The sequence below is a fragment of the Podarcis erhardii genome, assembly GCF_964252035.2.
Source record: "Podarcis erhardii genome assembly, chromosome: 7".
NCBI classification, from domain to species: Eukaryota; Metazoa; Chordata; class Lepidosauria; order Squamata; family Lacertidae; genus Podarcis; species Podarcis erhardii.
The window spans coordinates 87,983,426-87,996,254 of NC_138511.1; the positions used below are offsets into that span (position 1 = coordinate 87,983,426).

The window sequence follows — 12,829 nt, forward strand, 5'->3', positions numbered from 1 at the left end:
TCTTGGAGCCTCAGCTTCAGGATCTGTCCTTCCAATGAGCACTCAGGGCTGATTTCCTTAAGAATGGATAGGTTTGATCTTCTTGCAGTCCATGGGACTCTCAAGTCTCCTCCAGCACCATAATTCAAAAGCATCAATTCTTCAGTGATCAGCCTTCTTTCTGGTCCAGCTCTCACTTCCATACATCACTACTGGGAAAACATAGCTTTAACTATACGGACATTGTATAAAACCAATTAAAAACATCACACTGAAGCCCCACGATAAATTTTAAAAATCTCATCCGCTGTAAAAATTCCAGTACGAAAAGTCCAAAACAATAAAATACAATGCAGGTCACAGGTGCTAAAAAGAGCCAGCAACATGGGATCTAAAACCACCATCCATACCACAGGGACTAAAATAGCAAGAACTTAAGCAGTCTGGGAGAATAAAATGTCTTAAAAAGATAAAGGGACCCCTGACTGTTAAGTCCAGTCGTGGATGACACTGGGGTTGCTGTGCTCATCTTGCTTTACTGGCCAAGGGAGCTGGCGTTTGTCCGCAGAAAGCTTCCTGGTCATGTGGCCAGCATGACTAAGCCGCTTCTGGCGAACCAGAGCAGCGCACGGAAACACCATTTACCTTCCTGACAGAGTGGTACCTATTTATCTACTTGACGTGCTTTCAAACTGCTAGGTTGGCAGGAGCAGGGACGTGAGCAACGAGAGCTCACTCCGTCACATAGATTCGAACTGCTGACCTTCTGATCGGCAATCCCTAGGCTCTGTGGTTTAGACCACAGCGCCACCCGCGTCCCTTAAAATGTCTTAGTCTGGCCTTAAAGGATAATAGGGGTGTTGGGTGAGTTTCTTTACAAAGAGTGTTTCATAGCGAGGGAGGCACCACCAACAAGGCCCTTTCACTTCAAATTGCAGGAACACATGATATATGTTCTAATGCAAATGGCAATTGCTCCCCTGCCAATAATAATGGTCATTCTAACTCATACCAATAGGGAAAGGGCGGGCAGGATTGCATTACAGTGCTGTTACTCTATTCCTGCTGGGAAAACAAAAATCTGGAGTCAGCTATATCATCTTTAAAAAAAAGAGAGTGAGAAAGGAAGAGGATAAAAAAGGGATCACCAATACAACAAAGTTAAATGTCCAAATCTAGTTGTAAATTTGTTATCTTCTGCCTATCTGCTCCTTTTTACTGTATAATAGCGGTTAGAGGACTACAGCCATTCCTGGACAAGGGATAGCCCGACCTCTGCAGTCCAAGCATTGGTCATCTTGAGGCTGGATTACTGCAATGTGCTCTATGTGGGGCTGCCCTTAGGTTGAGTTCGGAAGCTCCAGCTGATGCAGACTGCTGATGGGAGCTTCCGGCCAAGGACACGTGGCACTTTTGTTAAAGCAGCTACACTGGCTGCTCATCTACTTCTGAGCCAAGTTCCTTGCATAAATTTAATAATAATAATAATAATAAATTTTATTTATATCCCGCCCTCCCCAGCCGAAGCCGGGCTCAGGGCGGCTAACAACATTAAAACAATACAACATTATAAAACATTATAAAAATGAGTTAAAAACAAAATTAATGGCAACCATAAGCTAAAGTCTTGAAAAGATTGCCAAAGGAGGGAGTCAGGCTGCGCCCTAACAAAAGGCCAGGTGGAACAGCTCTGTCTTGCAGGCCCTGCGGAAAGATGTCAAGTCCTGCAGGGCCCTTGTCTCTTGTGACAGAGCGTTCCACCAGGTTGGAGCCGCAGCCGAAAAAGCCCTGGCTCTGGTTGAGGCCAGCCTAACCTCTCTGTGGCTTGGGACCTTCAAGGTGTTTTTATTTGAAGACCGTAAGTTCCTCTGTGGGGCATACCAGGAGAGGCGGTCCCGTAGGTACGAGGGCCCTAGGCCGTATAGGGCTTTGAAGGTTAAAACCAGCACCATTTAGAAAGCCCTTAGGTCGAGGATACCTCCACGATTGCCTATATTCCAGCTTGATTACTGGAATCATTGGTAGGAGCATCGTTAATCATTCCCCAAATTGGTACTCTGCCAATAGAGATTCAGTGAGTTCCTTTTGTCCCAACTTTTAAATGCATGCCGAAAAACATTTTATTCTACTAGGCCTGCATAGGCAATTCAGAATACATATGCCACAATGGTTTATTAATGCTTGCTTTAAACTTTTGCTTTTTAATTGCTTTTAATTTTTATGATTTTAATCTTTTTAATGTTGTAAACTGTTTTGACATGTTTTGTGATTTAGCAGTAAATGAATACGGCTATAAATAAAAATAATAAGTAAACAAGTATGCAATGGGACTATTGCCAGTTTAGTGTTTTTCAAATTTTGAAGCACCAAATTCTTGAGTAAATAGGACAGACTTCCCCAGCTGATATTATCTGGAAGAGAGCATTAACCTTTATTGCACAACCAGCAGACAAAAAGAGTCCTCTCTGAAGGCAGAGGTACTTCCTACAAGCTTAGCTGCTGCATAGGTTCATATGAGAAAATGCAGTCTCTCAGGTACACTTGTCCCAGATTACTTAGGACTTTATAACTCAAAACCAGCTTTAAGTTGTTATAATTTTGACTGTGTCCAGAAACAAACTGGGACCCAATCAAGATTACATGTTGGGTTCATAATTTGCCCAGGTAAGCAAGGATGTGGCAACTGAAACCGGAGCAATCTCAACAAACTCTTTTCATAAGAGATGTCAGTATAGGTGTAATGAGCTTGTTATGCTGTGTCCCAGCATCTTAAAAAGTAGAGACATCACCTTGCAGACAAAAGTCCGTATAGTAAAAGCTCTGGTTTTCCCAGTAGTGATGTGTGGAAGTGAGAGCTGGACCATAAAGAAGGCTGATCGCCGAAGAATGGATGCTTTTGAATTCTGGTGCTGGAGGAGACTCTTGAGAGTCCCATGGACTGCAAGAAGATCAAACCTCTCCATTCTCAAGGAACTCAGCCCTGAGTGCTCACTGGAAGGACAGATCCTGAAGCTGAGGCTCCAAGACTTTGGCCACCTCAGGAGAAGAGAAGACTCCCTGGAAAAGACCCTGATGTTGGGAAAGATGGAGGGCACAAGGAGAAGGGGACGAGAGAGGATGAGATGGTTGGACAGTGTTCTCAAAGCTACCAGCATGAGTTTGACCAAACTGCGGGAGGCAGTGGAAGACAGGAGTGCCTGGCGTGCTCTGGTCCAGGGGGCACGAAGAGTCGGACACGACTAAACAACAACAACAACATGCTGTGTCCCCGGAAGAATCTAGCCTCCTTGTTGTAAACTGAAGTTTTCAAAGGCTTAAAAAACTGCCCCACGTATAAATACATTTTACTAGTCTAGCCTGGATGTTCCTTGCAGCATAACCATTGCAGTACAGCAAATGCACAGCTGTTGCTCATGTGTTGTATAGAATCCAGATGTCTTTCAAGGTAGTGCCTCTGTTGAGACTAGATCTCATCCAAATCACTTGTGTCTATGGGATGTGATTTTCCTTGTTTTCCCTATCAGTAAGTGTGGTGTGGAACAAGGCTTGACAAGCATATGCCTAGGGCATATCTAGAGATAAGCAGCCCTACTCCCCTCCCCACCTACCCAGCATGCCCTGGGAGTATAGGAAGTTGCTTTACACCAAGTCAAGCCATTGACCTCCCTGGCACAACGTTTTTTGCACTACTGTATTGGCAACAACTCTCGTTTCAGATAAGGGGAATTTGGAGATAAGAGCACTGAAACTGGAACCTTCTGCATGCAATGTACATATGCTCCACCAGTGAGTTTCAGGTACTCCCCGATCCATACAAATTCGTTGTTGTTTTTACAAGTTTAGTTTTCGAAACGTGTTCAGAATGTCTTCCCCACTGTCTTGCTCAGGCGCGAGTGTATCTGTGCACATTTGTAAAAAAAAAAAAAAATGCTTAAAAACTAACATTAGCAAAATAACTCCCACTGTAAAACCCTGCCATATTGTGAACTGCATAGGAGTAGACTGTACGGCTGCAGTGGCTCTTGCTTCCGAGTATTACCCCAAGCTACAATCCGTGATCGAGTCCAAAGTTAAACGATTTCCGATTCGTTTATTAATGTACTGCATTTAAGTTCACCGGCAGTAGTGGACCGGCACGTTTGTTTTGTTTTATGAAACTGCAAATGGCCATGTAGAGCAGAAAACCCTTTTCAATCTCTTCCTTTCTCAGCTTTTTTATTTTATTTTATTTTTTAAAAAAACTCCCAATCGGATATGTTACAAAAACGCTGTGGAAAACGTGGTTTTTCTGCTCCATTGAAATGATCCGGGAGAGCAAAGTTGCTTAAATCCTGCCTTCTTTAAAAACTCTCACCGTGCTCGTTTGCCTCCACGCTCGCAGCTCTGCCTTTTATAGAGCACCAAAGCGAGTCCCACCCAAGTTTAAACAGAATGTAAGAGATAATTCAAATCCAGCCAATCGCAGGGTATAAACATAGCAGAAAGCCCTACCCCCCTTATTAATTACCCACGCTAGTCAATCATATTTAACCTGTCTAATCAGGGTGACGGGTGCTGCCTTTAGCCCATCCCATTACTTTCTGATCTGCTCCACTTTTGACCAATCAGGAGAACTCTCTCTCCGGCAAAACCAGTTTTTAATTAGTACGCCGAGGACCCTTTCCTGAGCTGTGCTTTCAGCTGCCTGATCTCACAGCCCGTTTAAGACGGTGCCTGTCTGGCTGTTAGCTTGGAATTGGGAACATCTGCATATAGTACTGTACTCAGAAAGCCTTGGCTTGTTTCAATGTGTGTGTTGGCCGCGTGTCTTGCTGGATAAAGCATGCAAAACAGTAATTAAGAGCTGTCCCGATTACATTTACTTACGTGACTGGCTTTAGAAAAGTAATACTGAGGGAGTGAAGCACTGCACAGTAATGACTTGGGTTTGCTTTTGTTTTGCTTTGGTACTAACGAAATCTAGCAGGAAGCTGCTTGATAGAGGAACAGCTAAATACTATCTAGAAGTGCATGAGTTGTGAACTATGTATTTATGTATTTATGTATAGTCCAATTATTGTCTACTATATGTTTACTTCACTACAAACTGCACCAGATTCAGCCTCCTGTCTCTTTTGGTACTGTTTCGTAGCTGCACTGAATATAGGGCATTAACAAAAAAAATTATATAACAGGCTCAATTAGTATTTATGAGATAAAGAACATTTATTTTGATTAATAAACCATAACCAGAAAGTATGCATTGAGTACTCCGTTATAGAGCAGCTAAGCAAAATCTCCATAAGTAATTATAAACATGGTTATCTTTAAGTTCTACTGAACTAAACTTTATTATTATTCAGTTTCTTAGCTGGAATCCTGTGCACACTTACTAAAGAATACATCCTCGTGGATACAGTAGGATACATACAAAGATAGCCCATATGATGCCATTCAGATGTCGAATTACAGCTCCCACAATCCCCAAGTACTGTTCATACTGGCTGAGGCTTGTAGGAATTGTAGTCCAACAACATCTAGAAGGCACCACATTGGCTACCCTTGCAGTATAACCTGCTCTCAATTTTATACTATAATTATTTTTCTGTCTGCAAAAGGTATTAGAAGTGGTTGATTTGAATATCTCTTGTTTAATATCAAACTTACCCCTCTGTGTTTTATGCATTATAGCTAGAATTTTGCTTTATTGTTATTAACACATACTTATTTCGTTATTAGTTGTTTTGTTTCTGTGGTGTTTTGACTGTGCAGTCCAGTCTTGTGTCTTCTGGGAAGCAAGCCTCACTGAGTTCAAAAGACTTATTCATGTGTACAGAATTGTACCTTAAATTCCCAGAAACCACAAAGGAAAGGCTGGGTGTAGCCAGTAGATCAAATATGGGGTAGGTAACATCCATTACACTACTCATACAAACAAATGAACACATATGCCCATTCAAACAAAGTAAGATGTATAATCACTATACATTTCTAAACATTTATCTACTGTTTAGCAGAACGAAAGAAAGAACATGGCCACAACAGTTCATTAACTGTTTATAGACAGAGAAACTTTCTGGGTCTATTATTACCACTGCTCTATGCTCACTTTGAGGGCCAATGCTGAATGCTATGACATCTTTTTTGCATGCAGAAGGTCCAGGTTCAATCTGGGAGAGTGGGGAGAGAGCCATCTGAAAATCCCGCTCAGTGCTGATAATACTGAGCTAGGTGAACTTGGTATAAGGCAGCTTCCTATGTTCCTGTGCTAATGTCATGATTATCGTAGAAGAAGAGTTTGGATTTGATATCCCGCCTTTCACTCCCTTTAAGGAGTCTCAAAGCAGCTAACATTCTCCTTTCCCTTCCTCCCCCACAACAAACACTCTGTGAGGTGAGTGGGGCTGAGAGACTTCAGAGAAGTGTGACTGGCCCAAGGTCACCCAGCAGCTGCAGGTGGAGGAGCGGAGACGCAAACCCGGTTCCCCAGATTACGAGACTACCGCTCTTAACCACTACACCACACTGGCTCTCGTAGAACTTCAGAAGTTGCAGGGTTGCCTCCAGTCCTCCAGATGCATGCATTAGTATGGCAGGAATGGAGAACCTGAGCCCTCCCCCACTCGCATTGTGCCTAATGAAGCAGTGGTACCAATATGGTTTGCTCTACATTCTACAAAAAATCTATGAGCACCTGTCATTCTAATCTGGTCCCACCAAGTCCCATACGTGCCTGCATGGAGCAGTTTTACATGTTCCCAAAACGCTGCACTTAGCATTTGACAGATAATGCTAAACATTAATACACACCCTGGCAAAAGTTGCATTAGTTCTTGTGGCTTCATCTCAAGAAGTGTGCATGCACACGAAAGCTCATACCAATAACAAACTTAGTTGGTCTCTAAGGTGCTACTGGAAGGATTTTTTTTTTATTTTGTTTCGAGGGGCAGGCTAGGTTAAGAGTAGTGAAATGAGGAATAAGGGAGAATGAATAGCCAGTAAGGTTAACTCAGCCTGCCACAGATGGCAGAGTAGGTGATGTGATGGTGATTTTGAAGAGAAGTGCAGATGAAAGGGATTTGATGATGGCCTTTTCAGGCAGGGAAGCTTTTACAAGAGTTGAGAGTAGTAGTAGAAGGCAGAAGAATTGGGGACACACACACACACACACACACACACACACAAAACTACATTTGCACAGGATTGCACCCATAGAATCCAATATGGTCTGGTATAAGTAGGAAATATAATTTAATTAGTACACCCCAAGTCCTGTAATTTAGGGGTGAAGAGAAGACAGATCATACTCCAACTATGCCCAACTACAACTCCCATCAGGCATGTCCATGACCAGGGATGATAGGAGTTGTAGTTCAGCAACATTTGGAGAGGCAAAGCTTTCCCACACCTGGATTAGTGTTCTGGCTTCTGTAAAGTGTGTGTTACAATTACCTTTGCAGGAAGTATGACTCTCAAACACTTGGCCTTTTCTAATAGACTTGGTTCCCTTGCCTAGTTTTGTGATATGCCTTGTGCTTATTGAGATGCAAGTCCTACAGAGTTCAGCAGGGCTTACTCCCTTGTATGCTTGAGAATACAGTTGCTGGAATTAGTACCCTTGGGGCTGTAGTTGCTTAAATGACTGGATGGCTCTCATATAAAAGTGTCATTTTAAACCTTTGGTGGGGATGTTAGCAGTTTCAGCCAAAAGCCCTCTGATGCGAGTCTGCTCTCGGTCATTCACATTTCGTACCAGTTGAGCTTTTTTCTTCTTAAGTTGAAATCGGTTGTTATTAAGAAGCTCGCTTCGAATTAAGATCCCACCCATGCTTTCCACCCGCGTAAGGTCTGAAAACGCTCCCACCCACCCCCCCACCCCCCTCCGTCTGCATGCGCCGAGCTCTTCCCTCCTGATGAGGATGCGAAGCTTAGCTTGAAACGCACGTCAATCACGAAGGTCGCTTAGTGTGCCTGTACCTTTAATTCACCCCTCGCTTGACAGCCCCGTGGTAATAATGTCTTCGTCGGAGGCTCTCCTTTGAGCGTGCGCGCGCGTGTGGCTATTTTGAAAGAGAGAGGGGGGTGGGGCCACACAAATGCAAATTAAGTGAAAGGGGTGGAGGGAAGTGGCTTTTTCCCCCCCCATCGTTTCTCTTAAAAAATTAGCTGTATGTTACCTTCCCCCCTCCCTAAACCCTTGCCTTCCGTCCTTTAATTTTTTTAAAAATCTTTTGCCTCCCCCTCCTTTTTTTTTTAGACGCCTTGCTCCATTGCAATCAGGCATTTGGCTGACCCTCTATGAGTCTGTGCCTGCTGGGGTCCTGCCTCCGGAGCCCGTGCGGGGATGTCTCGGAGACCCCGCGCTGACTGCTGCTCAAACATCACGGTGAGTTTGTTACAATGTAGCAATTTCTCTTTAAATCTCTTAACTCTCTCTACCTGCAACTCAGGGCTGTGACAGGGCGAAAAAAACCTGGGGGGAAAGGGAACCGTGTCCCCCCCTCCTTGGGTAGCAGCCCTGATCTCTTTCCATTGCTCCCCCAATCCAGTTCTCCCCCCAAACAGCCTCATATTACTGCGTCTGCAGGGCACGTCTACAGAATACAATGTAGCTTTATAAAATGATACACAACGTTCTAATCGTTGTGGCCGAAGAGGGGGCGCTGGGAGGTTCTCTCCCCACCCCCATCTCTTATTTCGCATATCCCCACAGCCTTCTAGAATAGGTTTTCCTTCTCCACCAGATTGGGGGGGGGGCGCGCTTTGGGGAAAAGGGGAAAAAGAGAAGAGATGATAATTCGCAGCGTCGGATGGTTATGTGTCGGGTTTTGATTTCCCGGTTGCAAAGGCATCGTCTATTTCGCTTTCCCCACCCCCACTCCACCTCCAAAATAAAAGCAAAGGATGCCCCTAGCAGATGGGTCTTTTCGCTTGGTTTTTGATTGCTTGGATGGTGGGATATAAAGCACAAAAAATGACTATTTTCCTTGGTGTCAAATTTGAAAAGGGAAATCCAGTGTTATAGGTATTTGCTTTTTAAGACATATCCAAACACTATAGTAAAAATTAATTCTTGAGCTCTGTAAAAACAAGGAAGATCTGCCAAATACGGGTTATCCTCTATTAACCTTCTCGCCACCTCTTTATGAAATCTCAAACTTGAGCCTCTGGCCTTGTCTTGTAAACCGCTGCTTGTTTGTTTTGTGCTGATTTGGTTCAAAAAACAACAACAATACAACTCAGTGATAATACATTGGATAGAGATTTTCAATGTTTGGGGGTTTTTTTGTAGTCAAATGGTATGTTGTGCTCCTGCGATCCATTCTTGTGTTGTCCTGAGCATATATATTTCCGGGAAATAAAAACATATTTTTTGCTTTTCAGATGTGCATTTTGTGTGTGAATCATGGCTGCCCCCCCCCCCCCATTAGCACAGTTATGTTTGGGTTTTGCTGCTTTTTATATGTTTGTGTACACATTTGCAATACATTACAAACTTTGGTCCTCTGTCCTGTCCTGTTGTTCTATATGTCCCAGTTAGTTGTCCAATCTCTTCTGGAGTTTATCCAAAGAATTGCATACCTCTGAGTTCAGAATAATAAACAAACCGCAAAGCATAAGAGGTGATTCTGTATATGTTTTGTAAATCCAGTGTTTTCAAAAGTGCTTCTAAAACAGCTCTTCTTCACCATGATCAGATTCATATTCTATGGACATCTCTGTAGTGATAATATCAGAAGTATTGATACTATATATATCAAAACATTATACAGTAAAGCTGAGTGTTCACTAAAAGGAGTTGAAGTATTGTAGTGGATTTGCCCAAAATCATATACTTGATTGTTTGGGGTATCTGAATATATTCAATATAAGGAGAGGTTTTCCTTTTTATTTGGTTGTTTATAAAAGTAACTACACTGATCTAAAATGAAAAGTCATGGTGATATGAGTTGGGGTTTATTTTGCTTGTAATTCAGGTTCACTTACTTGCTAGATTCCTGAGTTTTTACTTAAGTGCTCAACCAGTCAACTGTTTTACTGAAATTACCTGGCTAAAAATGTGTACAAATGACATTACTCACACTATGATCCTAAACACATTTGTTTTAAAGAATGTCCCATCGAAATCACCCAGATAGCCAAGTAAATGTGGATAAGATCAAAGTCTTAGAATCAGAATTCTAGGACAAGATTTGGATTCTATATTGTTTGTGCTTGCTGAAAAAAAATGTCTTTTTAAAAAAGATCAATTGGAAGAATTCTGAATAACTTCTCACCTCTGCTTTTCAAAAAGGAGAACTAAGGGTTGTTGGTTTTTTGTTTGCTTGTTTTTAAAGAACATATGGTATGTTTTCCACAACTGTGCCTTAGAAGTTGTTCTGCCTTTTTGTTGTGCCAAATTACCATGTGCCCGTTGATGCTGATATTAAATCCAGTATGAGTTGAACTTCTATTATTTATATTTCTCTCCCACCAAATAGTAAATGTATTTCTAATACTTGACAAGAAGAAAATAATGGTAGCCGCATGAGCCCATAAGAAAATTCCAAAATCCTTATTACGACAATACCTGTATTAGGCCAACCAAAATATCAGAAAATAGTGTGCAAGCTTTCAAGTTCTCTAGAACTGTTCATCACTTGAAAGCACTAATAGGTTCAATCCTTGCTGTTTTGTTTGGAACACTTATTATAGTGTCCCTTTAATGCCAAATATTTCAGGATATTAATACAGTACATGAACTGAATTTCTTACTCACAAAACGCAAAAAAACCTGGAATACATCTTTTATTTGTATGGCAGGATGCTTGAGAAGTTTAAGAATGTTATTGACACCCTCTCCCTCCAAGTTTTTTTAAAAACTATCTGATCTTCCAGTAGGAGCTCCCCCACCCCGTTATATGCATAAAGAGATCATCAAGAGAAGGTTTTCAGATAAAGCTCATTTGTAACGGCAGTTTTGGTGATGATCTGAAAAAGAGGTTCAGAATTGGGGAGTACTCTTAGACCCGGCTTTGCCCCCAGAAGCAAGGGTGGCAGCTGGGGTTTGGAGTGATTTGCCCAGCTTAGGCTGGTGTTTTAGATCCATCCATCCATAGGAAGTTCTATCCTGGCTATGGTGACACATGCTTTAGTTACTTCCAGACTTGATGACTGCAGTGCTCTCTACACGGGGCTGCCTTTGAAGAATCTTCACTTGGTCCAGAATGTAACCACAAGTGTCTTGATGGGCACTCAGCCTTTGGAGCACATTATACTGATTTACTGTACTGGCTTCCAGTTTGTTTCTCGGCATAGTTCAAAGTCCTGGTTATGACCTTTAAAGCCCTCAGTGATTTAGTCTAGAGATCTTTCTCTTCTCATACAACTTTTCCTGTTAGTTTAAGATCTGCAAGGAAGGCTCTTCTCAATATCCTAATGATGTTAGAGCAGGCATAGGCAAACTCAGCCCTCCGGGTGTTTTGGGACTACAGTGGTGCCTCGCAAGACGAAATTAATTCGTTCTGCGAGTTGCTTCGTCTTGCGATTTTTTCGTCTTGCGGAGCGCGGATTCCCCCGGGTATTAACGGTTTTACAAAAAAGGAAGCAAACTCGCAGGACGTTTTCGTCTTGCGAAGCAAGCCCATAGGGAAATTCGTCTTGCGAAGCACCTCGAAAAACGGAAAACCTTTTGTCTTGCGAGGCATTCGTCTTGCAGGGCACCACTGTACAGTTCCCATCATCCCTGCCCACTGGTCCTGTTAGCTAGGAATCATGGGAGTTGTAGTCCCAAAACATCTGGAGGGCCGAGTTTGCCTATGCCTGTGTTAGAGATATGGTTGGTTGAGGGTTAGGAGAGAAACATTTCTGTGGCTGTGCCCAACTGTGAAACTTGCTATCTTGAGGTTTGGCCCACTCTCTTTTGATCTCTCTTGGTTCATATTGAAGGCATTTTTATTCTATTGGGTGTCAGCTGACTCAGTTGAGATACCGGTACTTTAATGGTGTTTTAGTGGACAAATATATTGGACATGCGTTGGTTTTTAATGCTATGTTTTACTGATTGGTTACTTAATGTTTGTAAACCACCTTGATTGCAATAGGAGGAAGGAGTATAACCTTAATAAACAAAATGGGGGGGGGGGGGACTTTATACCATATTCCAGAAACTAGCTCTGTACTAGCTACAGAGATAGAGGTTTGTTGACCATGCAGGAGATTCATATATCTGCAGTAAGGATACCACCCTGCTTGGGTCTGTAGAACTGCTGTATCTCAGCATCATTTTCTCTATCAGAAAACATTCTGTTTTCAAAATAATTTCTTAGACCAGGACCCAGGATTAGGAGGGGCTTGAAAAGACAGACACAACAGCAACTTCCTTTTAGGAGAATTCACAGGATGCTTGGGCATGTACTATCAGACAAGTTTGGGTAGAGGCATGGTTATGCTGTTGCTCCAAGAGTCCAGCTTGGAGCACAAGCCTGTGCAGGGGATGCCAGCTACTTAATCACCAGAAGTTTGTGCGCATGTTCTGTGCACCTTAGGAGCTACCATGCGTGCTTTGTTAATAAAGAATTAAACCATTTGTCCTCTTTGGGCTGGTTGTGCTCAGGACAATAGCACCAATAGAAATCCATTAATTTCACGTTTCCCCCTACCTCCTTTCTTATTTTTTTATTTATTAATTGCTATACTGCTTACTTGCCCAGACAGCTTCTGAGTGGCTTGGCATATATAATTTTGTAGTTAAAAGGCTGTTTTGGCTTGGAAGGTTTTGGATTATGCTTCTGGGTAGCATAAAGGCTTTATTTACTTCCGACCCAATACATTTTAATAGTTACAGCAATCAGCTGGTATATACTCTTGTTCTGGAGATACATGAATTTGA

At 42.4% G+C, this 12,829-nt stretch overlaps 1 protein-coding gene across 5 annotated transcripts in view; it reads left to right on the plus strand.

Moving 5' to 3' along the window:
* Positions 1-731: 731 nt before the first annotated feature.
* BICRA (BRD4 interacting chromatin remodeling complex associated protein) overlaps positions 732-12,829 on the plus strand; it is a 107,245-nt gene continuing 95,147 nt past the window's right edge. For 2 of the 5 annotated variants that reach the window (XM_081868636.1, XM_081868641.1), the window contains exons 1-2: positions 3,590-3,776; positions 8,216-8,344. The gene's annotated coding sequence lies outside the window, so the exon portion shown is untranslated. Of the gene's footprint in view, positions 1,140-3,577; positions 3,777-8,215; positions 8,345-12,829 lie in introns of those variants that run through there. The other 3 variants (XM_081868634.1, XM_081868639.1, XM_081868637.1) reach the window with 3 other exon arrangements.